The sequence below is a fragment of the Chiloscyllium punctatum genome, chromosome 10 (assembly GCF_047496795.1).
Source record: "Chiloscyllium punctatum isolate Juve2018m chromosome 10, sChiPun1.3, whole genome shotgun sequence".
In the NCBI taxonomy this organism is placed as follows: Eukaryota; Metazoa; Chordata; class Chondrichthyes; order Orectolobiformes; family Hemiscylliidae; genus Chiloscyllium; species Chiloscyllium punctatum.
In genome coordinates, this window is record NC_092748.1 from 28,716,670 (window position 1) to 28,729,787 (window position 13,118).

The window sequence follows — 13,118 nt, forward strand, 5'->3', positions numbered from 1 at the left end:
ATATTTTTCATATGTTCTCCCTATTCAGAGGATCCCCTCAAATACCAACATATAAAACAGAATGGTCTCCAAGCATTATGGAAAGCTCTGCCACAGCAGCAGTTGCACTCTTCTATGCTCTGAACCATTGCATGCAAGCTCAGTGATAGCCTGGTTAGTGGACCTCGAGAGTATGGTGCTGGAAAAGCACAGCAAGTCAGGCAGCATCCGAGGTGCAGGAGAATCGATGTTTGGGCAAAAGCCCTTCGTGAGAAATGAGGCCTCACTCCTGATGAAGGGTGTTTGCTCGAAATATCCATTCTCTTGCTCCTCGGATGTTGCCTGACCTGCTGTGCTTTTCCAGCACCACACCCTCGATTCTAATCTCCAGCATCTGCAGTCCCTTGCTTTTGCCTAGTTGATTAGTGGACCTGCCTAACCCTGACTTTGCCTTGCCAACCTTCTTCAATCGTCAGGGCCCTCAAAATCTGTGACTGTGTCCTCCAGTATATGATCTCCAGCATGATAGCACCAATGGCATCACACTCCTGCCTTTGGTTTATGCATGTTTGTGTCTCCTCATTCACCATCTATAGATCCCTTCTTCAGTCTATCACATAATGTGAGATCAGTGTCTTGCTGGGGTCAGATTCTGGGTGACGCAGAGAACTTTTCCGACAGCAGTGAGGAATGTGCAGGAGAGAGACAGCATGTAAGGCATCTTCAAAAATGGAGGGGGCAACTATTAGAATAAATTAGTGCAAATCAAGGTGTAGAAGAGTGGCAATGTTAACTAACAGTCTAAAGAAAAGTCAGGAGGAGAATGAGAAAATAGGGGATAATATGAACTGGTGATGGCAGCGTTGGTAAATATTAGCATCATATAAGGAGGGAATGATTGAGGTAAATGAGGGAAAATAAAAAGTCAGTATGAACTGGAGTGGGGACAGAGGACAACAATATTAACTGAAGGAGGAGGAGCAGAATGTGCAGAAACTAAAGAGAGGGAGACAATTATCATGTCTTCCCACTGGAATTTTTAAAATTCTCTTTGAAATTTATCTACTCTGTATATCCTGATATATCCCCAAAAATGTCTCCTATTGCACCTCTATTTCTTATCCCTTACCTAGCTTGCCAGATCATTTAGCTAGTTCTGCTTTCATTCCCTCGTAACCGCCTTTAATTTGGTCTTGAATACTAGTCTTGGACCTACTGTTCTCTTCCTCAAACTGAATGTAAAATTCAACTATATTATGGTCATCACTGCCTAGACTGCCTTCATTATGAGGTTATTCTTTAGTCCCATCTCATTGCACAATACCAGTTCTCTTATAATCTGATGTGGAAGTGCCAGTGTTGCACGGGGATGGACAAGGTCACAACTCACACAGCACCAGGTTAGAGACCAATGGGTTCATTTGAAACCACAAGCTTTCAGTGTGTTGCTACGAAGGGTGAATCTGGAATGTGTTGTTCTGAGAAGCTATCCTGAAAACATTCTGTCACTTCCTCATCCAGGCTACTTGTGCCCCCATCTGATTTTCGGAGTCTTTTCATAGATTGCAATTCCCCATGATTATCATGGCATCTTTCTGACAACCTCCCATTTTTTCTCTTCCTTCATATTGCACAGTTTTGGTCCCCTTATTTGAGGACAAATGTAGTGGCATTGCAGGCTTTTCAGAGGAGTTCACTCAATTGATCCCAGAAGTGAAGGGTTTGTCGCATGAAGAAAGATTGAAGAGTTTAGGTCTATACTTTCTGGAAATTAGAAGAATGAAGGGAGATCAAATGAGGTATCCAAAATGATAAAAGGTATAGATAACCTGAACATGGAGTGGATGCTTCTGCTTGTGGGGCATTCTGGGACAAGAGGTCATCGTCTTAGGATAAAGGGTAGCAAATTTAAGACAGAGTTGAGAAGAAGCTGTTTCCCTCAAAGGGTTGTGAATCTGTGGAATTCGTTACCCCAAAGTGTGGTGGATGCTGGGGCAGTGAGTAGATGTAAGGAGGAATTAAGCAGATTTTTAATTGGTAATGGGTTGAAGGGATATGGGGAGAAGGCAGGAAAATGTGGGCGAGAAACTTATTAGAATGGCAGAGCAGACTCAATGGGATGAATGGCCAAATTCTGCTCCTGTAACCAATGAACTTCACAGATTCCCTACAGGGTGAAAATAGGCCCTTCAGCCCAACAAGTCCACAGAGACCCTCTGAAGAGTAACTCACCCAGACCCATTCCCCTATCTTATATTTACCCCTGACTAATGCACCTACCCTGCACATCCCTGAATACTCTGGGCAATTTAGCATGGCCAATTCACCTAACCTACACATCTTTGGACTGTGGGAGGAAACCAGAGCACCTGGAGGAAACCCACGCAGGCGTGGGGAGAACGTGCAAACTCCACACAGACAGTCACCCGATGCTGGAAACGAACCCGGTTGCCTGGCACTGTCAGGCATCAATGCTATCCACTAAACGACCGTGGCACCCCTTTTCTCATCCTTATTCCATCCTAGCTTGTGGTTACTATTAAGGGACCTGTCCAACACACCTACCAGTAACTCCTTGCCTTTATAATTTCTCATCTTTATTCAAACAGCTTGCTGAATTTAAATCATCCATTTCAAACAAGTTATTAACAGTCCCCATTTTCTTCACTTCCTATCGTAGAGTCATAGAGATGAACAGCACGGAAACAGACTCTTCAGTCCAACCCGTCCATGCCGACCAGATATCCCAACCCAATCTAGTCCTACCTGCCAGCACCCGGCCCATATCCCTCCAAACCCTTCCTATTCATATACCCATCTAGATGTTGCATTTATACCCATTTAAATGTTGCATTAGTACTAGCCTCCACCACTTCCTCTGGCAGCTCATTCCATACACATACCACACTCTGCGTGAAAAAGTTGCCCCTTAGGTCTCTTTTATATCTTTCCCCTCTCACCCTAAACCTACGCCTTCTAGTTCTGGACTCCCCGACCCCAGGGAAAAGACTTTGTCTATTTATCCTATCCATGCCCCTCACGATTTTATAAACCTCTATAAGATCACCCCTCAGCCTCCGACACTCCAGGGAAAACAGCTCCAGCCTATTCAACCTCCCCCTATAGCTCAAATCCACCAACCCTGGCAACATCCTTGTAAATCTTTTCTGAATCCTTTCATGTTCCACAACATCTATCCGATAGGAAGGAGACCAGAATTGCACACAATATTCCAAAAGTGACCTAACAATGTCTTGTACAGCCGCAACATGACCTCCCAACTCTTGTACTCAATATTCTGACCAATAAAGTAAAGCATTCATTTTCTTGTCCGTTCAGGGATGGATTTTATACATTGTTACGACAGTAGAACTCTAGGTTTATGTAACATTTATGATGGCTGAGATGTTTCAACAGGAATTTGAAATGATACATCAGCAGTAATTGATCCAATTCCTCATGCTGCTGAATTCCTTCGATCTCAGGCATGCTGATGTGCAGTACAGTAGCTAACAGCACACAGTTAAGTATCTGCTAATGTTAGGAGGGTGATTAATAGCTCTCTAGAGGAGGAGGTAAATGGGTTCTCTTCACTATCCTATCGACCTGCGACTCAATTTTCAAGGAACTATGAACCTACACTCCAAGGTCGCTTTGTTCAGCAACACTCCCTAGGACCTTACCATTAAGTTTATAAGTCCTGCTAAGATTTGCTTTCCCAAAATGCAGCACCTCACAGATACCTAAATTAAACTCCATCAGTCACTCCTCAGCCCATTGGCCCATCTGATCAATATCCCATTGTAATCGGAGGTAACCTTCCTCGCTGTCCACTACACCTCCAATTTTGGTGTCATCTGCAAACTGACTAACTATACCTCTTATGTTCACATTCAAATCATTTATATAAATGATACTTAATGATGGTGAGCCACTTTCTTAGTGGAAGATGGTGATGGGGTACCTTATCAGATGTCTCTTGCTCAGTTACCAAGATTCTTATGGAGAACTAACTCAAGTTTAAACTCTCTGTTCAATTGTACCAATTTGGAGACATTTATACCCAAAAGAGAACCCATTTACCTCCTCCTCTAGAGAGCTATTCATCACCCTCCTAACATTAGCAGATACTTAACTGTGTGCTGTTAGCTACTGTACTGCACATCTGAGATCGAAGGAATTCAGCAGCATGAGGAATTGGATCGATTACTGCTGATGTATCATTTCAAATTCCTGTTGAAACATCTCAGCCATCATAAATGTTACATAAACCTAGAGTTCTACTGTCGTAACAATGTATAAAATCCATCCCTGAACGGACAAGAAAATGAATTGATAAATCGAAATAATATTTCTCGGATACACAAACATTGTTTCCAGATCCACGACTGCAACATTATGAAACGTTTTGAGTTCCAGCGTGAAATCGCTTATACCTCTTATCGCACGGAAGAATGAAATTCTGGGCTGAAAATTTGAACAAAATATAAGCGGATTTGGAACCGCGTTGGATTTCCAAACTAAACCAACTGTATACAGTAACTACAATGATTCCATTGCACTTTTGCCTGTACTATAAAGTACATTATTATAGGTTCCAAACGAAAGGATACTAGCGCAGTGGGTGAGTGCGTCTGAGCCATAGTCGATTTGATGCAGACATTCAACGAACGGGCTGGTTTCTGGGATTTAGTTTTTGAATTTGTTGTTGGGAGTGTAGTGGTTCCCGATCTTACCAGCCTTTAGTGGAGTTGTCCTTCCTGTGGGTGGTATCGGGCCGGTTGTAACGTTGCTCTGCACCAGGATCCCAGGAAACCAGCAGCTTTTCAGGCGGAAATGTAAACTGCTGTGGGTTGCCTAGGTTTTCTGGCATGTGACCGGGCTGTTTAGTCATTCAACACACAGTTTGCATCCTCGTATCCTCTGTGCAGGGTGAACTTTTGGCTGTTTGCTAAAAGCAGAATACAGCGGCTGTTGGAAATCTAAATTCCCGATTCTTTGCATTGCATTTGATGACTTTTTACACACTGTAACGCTGAATTGTAGAGGTCGAAATATTCTCTCTTTCCAGGCGGACTAACGGATGCAAATGAGTAACAGAAAACGAGCAACAGAACATTGCAATACTACAATTTTTTTTAAAAAGTTCTAATCTTTTCTTATCTCTCCCGAAGACAATGATTCAAAACCCGATCATAGGGAACTTAGGCATTTTTTTTATACATCCGCAAATAGTCTTACACAGAACACAACAGAAAGTCACATTTCACCGTGACAATTCTCCTGTTACCAGTCAGTCACCTATGCAGCAAGTGAGATATTTACTTGCAAAACTTGTGGGCAATACAAACCATCAAAAGTGAGGGACGGATAGCGGGAGTGGGTAGAGTTTAAATCAAAAAGGATCTGGAGGGGGAAATAACACATTGTATCCCCTGCAGTGCCCACTTCCCTCTCACGGCATTGAGAGCACTTCTGGCCTGACATCACCCAGACACTAATGTGACCGCAGATCTAAGTAAGACAGTTGGCAGATGTGACCCAGCCTGTGCATTTGTCTCATCTCTATGCACAATGGTTGTAGTCCTTATCGATAAAATATCAAATGCTTTAGTAGGTTGCGGTTTCAATAACTATCAGTTCATAAAGGCATTTCGATATTTTCTAATCAACCTGTTCAGAGAGTTTTTATACATCTCTGAAGCAACTGGGACTTCACCCATTTCATAGAATTCCTGCAGTGTGGAAGCAGGCCATTCAGTCCATCGAGTCCTCACAGATCCTCCAAAGAACATTGCACCCAGACACACCCCATCCCTGTAACCCTACATTTTCCATGGCTAACCCAACTAGCCTCCACATCCGTGGTCACTATGTTGATTTAGCACATCCAATCCACCTAGCCTGCACATCCTTGGACTGTGGAAAGAAACCAGAGCACCTAGAGTAAATCCATCCAGACACGGTGAGAATGTGCAACCACCACATGTACAGTCATCGGAGGGTGGAATTGAACCTGGGTCCCTGGTGCAGTGAGGTAGTAGTGCTAACCACTGAGCCACCATCTTGAGACAAAACAATAATGCAGTATGACATCTTACTAATGGTAGAAGCCCCAAAAAAGTCCCACCATTGTACCTCACTAACATAGGTGTTCCTGAACTCATCTTTGTCAAATAGGTCATCTTCACTGCCACTTAGACCATTGCAACTAGTACAGTTCATGAATGGCTACAGAATTGCTACTTGCCACACATTTGTTTTGCACTTACACTCACTCACAGTTTCCCAATCATTCACTTAGACACCCATGAAGTTGTGGGTAATTTGCCCTGTTTGGTGTCAAGTTATAGCTTTGTGCACCCATCCACCTGACTACTCCTCTGGCATGGATGCTTTGAATGATTTTTCCACCAAAAGAATCCAGGAGTTGTAATTGACTTTTCGTAAACAATTTTCAATCACTTAAATAAAAGTAAACAAAATTAAACAATAAATAATCCTTAAAGGGACACTTGCAATGATCAAATACTCAAAGCAAAATTAAATATAAATTTAAGTGTCAATGTGGAGGGAACTAATACACGCCAGCCCCACAATGTCCATTAGGTGTGGAAAGTCTCAAGCATACCAGGGAACAGCTCATGCTCCCTCTCCAAAAATAACCAGGCATGGAGTCCTGGTCCTCACCTTCCTTCCCACCAATCTCTGCATAAATTGCATCATCCACTGACATTTCTGCCACCTATAAATGGACCCCACGACCAGGGATATATTTCCCTCCCCATCCTGATCCACTTTCCATAAAGACCATTCCCTCCGTGACTACCTGGTCAGGTCCACACTCCCTAACAAGGCACTGTCCCCTCCTGGCGCCTTCCCCTGCCACCGCAGGAATTATAAAACCTGCACCCACACCTCCCCCCCTTACCTCCATCCAAGGCCCCAAACGAGCCTTCCACATTCATCAAAGTTTCACCTGCACATCCACATGTCATTTATTGCATCTGTTTCTCCCGATGCAGTATCCTCTACATTGGGGAGACGGACATCTTCTCACAGAGCGCTTTAGAGGACATCTCCATGACACCCGCACCAATTAACCCCAGCACCCCGTGACCAAACATTTCAACTCCCCCTCCCACTCCGCCGAGGACATGCAGGTCCTGGGCATCCTCCTTCACCACTCCCTCACCACCCGACTCCTGGAGGAAGAATGCCTCATCTTCCACCTCGGGACCCTTCAACCCCAGGGCATCAACATGGACTTCACCAGTTTCCTCATTTTCCCTGCCCCAACCTTACCCCAGTTCCCACCTTCCAGCTCAGCACCACCCTCATGACCTGTCCCACCTGTCAATCTTACTTCCCACTCATCTTCTCCACCCTCTCCTCTGACCTATCACCTTCATCCCCACCTCCATCCACCTATTATACTCTCAACTACCTTCTCTCTGGCATTTATCACTCCACACCCAAGGATCCCAGCCTCATTCCTGAAGAAGGGCTCTGGCCCAAAACGTTGATTTTCCTGCTCATCGGATGCTGCCTGACCTGCTGTGCTTTTCCAGCAACACACTCTCAACTCTGACCTCCAGCATCTGCAGACCTCACTATCTTCATGGATGTAACCATGCAAAACTGACAGTGGCCTCGGTTATATGCACCTATAACTAATCATACAGCAAAGGAATTTGATTTCTTTAGAAGGTCACCTGAACACTTTGACCATAGTTTGTTTAACCACAATTTCATCCCTTCTTCAATCATACTTCCTTTACGATGAATGTAGAAAACCTCAGTTTGGAATTTCAATCTTTGATGCCATTTTTTTGTGAAAAAGACCTATAAGAATACTAGTTTCTTTGCCACCTGAACAACACACCAAAACAATAACTGTAGTGGGTTTTCTCATGATCAAGTACTTTTCATTGACAAGTGGTGTGTGGCCTCCTGGCTACTTACAACATTTAATTTTAGACTTCCAACATCTGCAATATTTTGCTTTTGTATTTGTCTTTTCATTAGTATGGTTTCAACACTTTTACTACCAAAAGTTTTGTACAGATCATCAATCTATTCAAAATCCCTTTGACTTTTAATGTTAGAACATAGAACAATACAGCACAGAACAGGCCCTTCGGCCCACGATGTTGTGCCAAACTTCTAACCTAGATTAAGCACCCATCCATGTACCCATCCAAATGCCGCTTAAAGGTCGCCAATGATTCTGACTCTACCAGTCCCACGGGCAGCGCATTCCATGCCCCCACCACTCTCTGGGTAAAGAACCCACCCCTGACATCTCCCCTATACCTTCCACCCTTCACCTTAAATTTATGTCCCCTTGTAATACTCTGTTGTACCCGGGGAAAAAGTTTCTGACTGTCTACTCTATCTATTCCTCTGATCATCTTATAAACCTCTATCAAGTCACCCCTCATCCTTCGCCGTTCCAACGAGAAAAGGCCGAGAACTCTCAACCTATTCTCATACGACCTATTCTCCATTCCAGGCAACATCCTGGTAAATCTTCTCTGCACCCTCTCCAAAGCTTCCACATCTTTCCTAAAGTGAGGCGACCAGAACTGCACACAGTACTCCAACTGTGGCCTAACCAAAGTCCTGTACAGCTGCAACATCACTTCACGACTCTTGAATTCAATCCCTCTGCTAATGAACGATAATACTCCATAGGCCTTCTTACAAACTCTATCCACCTGAGTGGCAACTTTCAAAGATCTATGTACATAGACCCCAAGATCCCTCTTTCCTCCACCTGACTAAGAACCCTACCATTAACCCTGTATTCCGCATTCTTATTTGTTCTTCCAAAATGGACAACCTCACACTTGGCAGGGTTGAACTCCATCAGCCACTCCTCAGCCCAGCTCTGCAACATATCTAAGTCCCTTTGCAAACGACAAATGCCCTCCTCACTGTCCACAACTCCACCTATCTTCGTATCATCTGCAAATTTACTGACCCACCCTTCGACTCCCTCATCTAAGTCATTAATAAAAATTACAAACAGCAGAGGACCCCAGAACTGATCCCTGCGGAACTCCACTTGTAACCGGGCACCAGGCTGAATATTTACCATCTACCACCACTCTCTGACTTCGACCGGTTAGCCAGTTTTCTATCCAATTGGCCAAATTTCTCTCTATCCCATGCCTCCTGACTTTCCGCATAAGCCTACCATGGGGAACCTTATCAAATGCCTTACTAAAATCCATGTACACTACATCCACTGCTCTACCCTCATCCACATGCTTGGTCACCTCCTCGAAGAATTCAATAAGACTTGTAAGGCAAGACCTACCCTTCACAAATCCGTGCTGGCTGTCCCTAATCAAGCAGTGTCTTTCCAGATACTCATAAATCCTATCCCTTAGTACCCTTTCCATTACTTTGCCTACCACAGAAGTTCGACTAACTGGCCTGTAATTCCCGGGGTTATCCCTATTCCCTTTTTTGAACAGGGGCACAACATTCGCTACTCTCCAGTCCCCTGGTACCAACCCCGTTGCCAGTGAAGACGAGAAGATCATTGCCAACGGTACTGCAATTTCCTCTCTTGCTTCCCACATAATCCTCGGATATATCCCGTCAGTCCCGGGGGACTTGTCTATCCTCAAGTTGTTCAAAATGTCCAACACATCTTCCTTCTTAACAAGTATCTTTTCTAGCTTAACAGTCCGTTTCACACTCTCCTCTTCAACAATACGGTCCCTCTCGTTCGTAAATACTGAAGAGAAGTACTTGTTCAAGACCTCTCCTATCTCTTCCGACTCAATACACAGTCTCCCACTACTGTCCTTGATTGGACCTACCCTCGTTCTCGTCATTCTCAGGTTTCTCACATACGCATAAAATGCCTTGGGGTTATCCTTGATCCTATCCGCCAAGGATTTTTCATGCCCTCTCTTAGCTCTCCTAATCCCTTTCTTCAGGTCCCTTCTGGCTATCCTGTATCCCTCCACTGCTCTGTCTGAACCCTGTTTCCTCAACCTTATGTAAGCATCCTTCTTCCTCTTTACTAGATATTCGACCTCCCTCGTCAACCAAGGCTCCCTCACACGACCATTTCTTTCCTGCCTGATAGGTACATACATATCAAGGACACGTCGTATCTGCTCCTTGAAAAAGTTCCACATTTCCACCACATCCTTCCCTGACAGCCTATGCTCCCAACGTATGCTCCTCAAATCCTGTCTTACAGCATTGTAATTTCCCTTCCCCCAATTGTAAAATCTACCTTGTTGTGTGCACCTATCTCTCTCCATAACCAAGGTGAAAGTCACAGAATTGTGGTCACCATCACCAAAATGTTCACCCACTAACAAGCCCACCACTTGTCCCGGTTCATTACTGAGCACCAAATCCAATATGGCCTCCCCTCTGGTTGGACAATCTACATACTGCATTAGAAGAGCTTCCTGGACACACTGCACAAACACCTCCCCATCCAATCTACTTGATCTAAAGAGCTTCCAATCAATATTTGGGAAGTTGAAGTCGCCCATGACTACGACCCTGTGACTTCTGCACCTTTCCAAAATCTGTTTCCCAATCTGTTTCTCCACATCTCTGCTGCTATTGGGGGGCCTATAGTAAACACCCAACAAGGTAACTGCACCTTTCCTATTTCTGACTTCAGCCCATACTACCTCCAGAGGCAGATCCCCCTCAAACTTCCTTTCTGCAGCCGTTATACCATTTCTAATCAGCAATGCCACCCCCCCTCCTTTTTTACCACCCTCCCTAATCTTACTGAAACATCTGTAACCAGGAACCTCCAACAGCCATTCCTGTCCCTCATCTATCCACGTTTCCGTGATAGCCACAACATCGTAGTCCCAGGTACCGATCCACGCCTTAAGTTCACCCACCTTATTTCTGATACTCCTTGCGTTGAAGTATACGCACTTGAGCCCATCTCCGTGTCCGCAAGTAGTCCCTGTCAGTGCTACCTTCTCCACAGCCTCCCTACAGTCTTGGGCATCCTGACACACAGCTAGCTTACTTGCTGGACTACAAGTCCGGATCCCATCCCCCTGCCAAATTAGTTTAAACCCCCCCGAAGAGTGCTAGCAAACCTACCCCCCAGGATATTGGTGCCCTTCTGGTTCAGGTGCAACCCGTCCTGTTTGTACAGGTCCCACCTTCCCCAGAATGCAGTCCAATTGTCCAAATATCTGAAGCCCTCCCTCCTACACCATCCTTGCAGCCACGTGTTCAACTGCACTCTCTCCCTATTCCTTGCCTCACTGTCACGTGGCACCGGCAACAACCCAGAGATGATGAGTCTGTCTGTCCTAGCTTTTAGCTTCCAGCCTAACTCCCTGAGTTCTTGAATGACCTCCCCACCCCTCTTCCTAGCTATGTCGTTGGTGCCAATGTGTACCACGACTTCTGGCTGCACACCCTCCCCCTTAAGGATTCTGAAGACATGGTCTGAGACGTCTCGGACCGTAGCACCCGGGAGGCAACAAACCATCCGAGAGTCTCGACCATGTCCACAGAACCGCCTGTCCATCCCTCTAACTAGAGAGTCTCCTATAACTAGCACTCTCCTCCTCTCCCCCTTTCCCTTCTGAGTCTCAGAGCCACAGACCCCTTCACTGCAGCTTACACCTGCAAGGCTGTCCCCCCCAACAGTTTCCAAAGCTGTATACTTATTTTTTAGGGGAACGACCACAGGGGAACCCTGCACTGCCTGCTTCTTCCCCTTCCCACCTCTAACTGTTACCCAGCTACCTCTGTTCTCTGGCGTAACTATGTCCCTGTAGCTTCTATCAATCACCCTCTCAGCCTCTCGAATAATCCTCAGTTCGTCCAACTCCAGTTCCAGTTCCCTAACTCGTTCGGTGAGGAGCAGGATCGGACTGCATTTCCTGCAGACGAAGTCGGCAGGAGTATCGGTGGTCACCCCTAGCTCAAACATCCTGCAGGAGGAACATTCCACCGCCTGCGCTATTGAACAAACATTAAAAGTCAAGGGAACTTTGTATTCCTAACCTGTCCATTTACAAAACACACTCTTTCTTTTGTGTTACTCAGGGACCTATGAAATTGAAGTGTCTTCGTTTCATATTCAGCCAGCTTCTTTCACGTTACCCTAGTTCTACACTGCATGCTTAGCCCATGCATTTTCATAATGGAGCCGAGAAGCTGTCCTGCCAAAATCTGGTATAATGGTATTTATAACACTTAACATTTCACATATAATCAGACATTCCATTTTATCTGTGGACCAATATGCACATTTTCACTTCTTCTTCCCCTCATGGCTGTTTTGCAGCATCCCCATGAAATGTCTGCTTGCTCTTTTCTATTTCCACTGTTTCTTCTTCTTATATTAACGTCATTTTCTTAATGAGATGAGAACAAAATATCTTTCAGCACACTATTTGAATGCTCTTTGACATACCTTCCAGTTTGAATTAAACAGTACAAATAAACTTTTAATGTTATATATTCATTGATTTCATATCAGATTTTCCATAAAACTGACACTGCTTACTACTGGTATGGTCATCACTGTACATAACTTTGAAACAAGTGCTAATGCTGTCTGTGACAGGGTAATCTTTGGACAAGAATGTGCGTGGCAATTAAAAGAACATTTTTAATTGTGGACTATGTTCAGAAAATATGTAAAATGTATTCATTCACAGGCTTAACAGCAGTTACTGCCATAGCTGACTAAACATTACTGGACAATAAGGTTTCTTAAATATATTTCTAATCAATCTATTGAGAGATGCTGTTATACATTTTTGGGGTAAGTGGGACCTGAACCGGGAGTTCCTGCTCCAGAGATAGGACACTATTCCTAAAGCCCATGAGGTTTCTTAAAAGAAACAATGCTTAAGCTCAAGTAAAACATTGCAGTTGCTGGCAGGCTGAAACAAACACAGAAATTAGGAACATAGGAACAGGAGTAGGCCATCCAGCCCCTCCTGCCTGTTCCACCATTCAGTGAGATCGTATTGATCTATGGTCTAAATCCATACACCTGCTTTTGGCCCATATCCTTCAATGCATCTTGCTGAACAAAATTTATCAATCTCATATTTAAAATTAACAACTGCTATTTGTGAAAGAGCTTTCTAAACATCTACCACCCTATT

General features: G+C 44.4%; 1 protein-coding gene across 4 annotated transcripts in view; it reads right to left on the minus strand.

The window, feature by feature from the left end:
• nme9 (NME/NM23 family member 9) overlaps positions 1-4,847 on the minus strand; it is a 72,712-nt gene extending 67,865 nt beyond the window's left edge. For 2 of the 4 annotated variants that reach the window (XM_072578739.1, XM_072578741.1), the window contains exon 1: positions 4,716-4,847. The gene's annotated coding sequence lies outside the window, so the exon portion shown is untranslated. The remainder of the gene's footprint in view (positions 1-4,715) is intronic. The other 2 variants (XM_072578740.1, XM_072578742.1) reach the window with 2 other exon arrangements.
• Between the last annotated feature and the right edge of the window lie 8,271 nt (positions 4,848-13,118).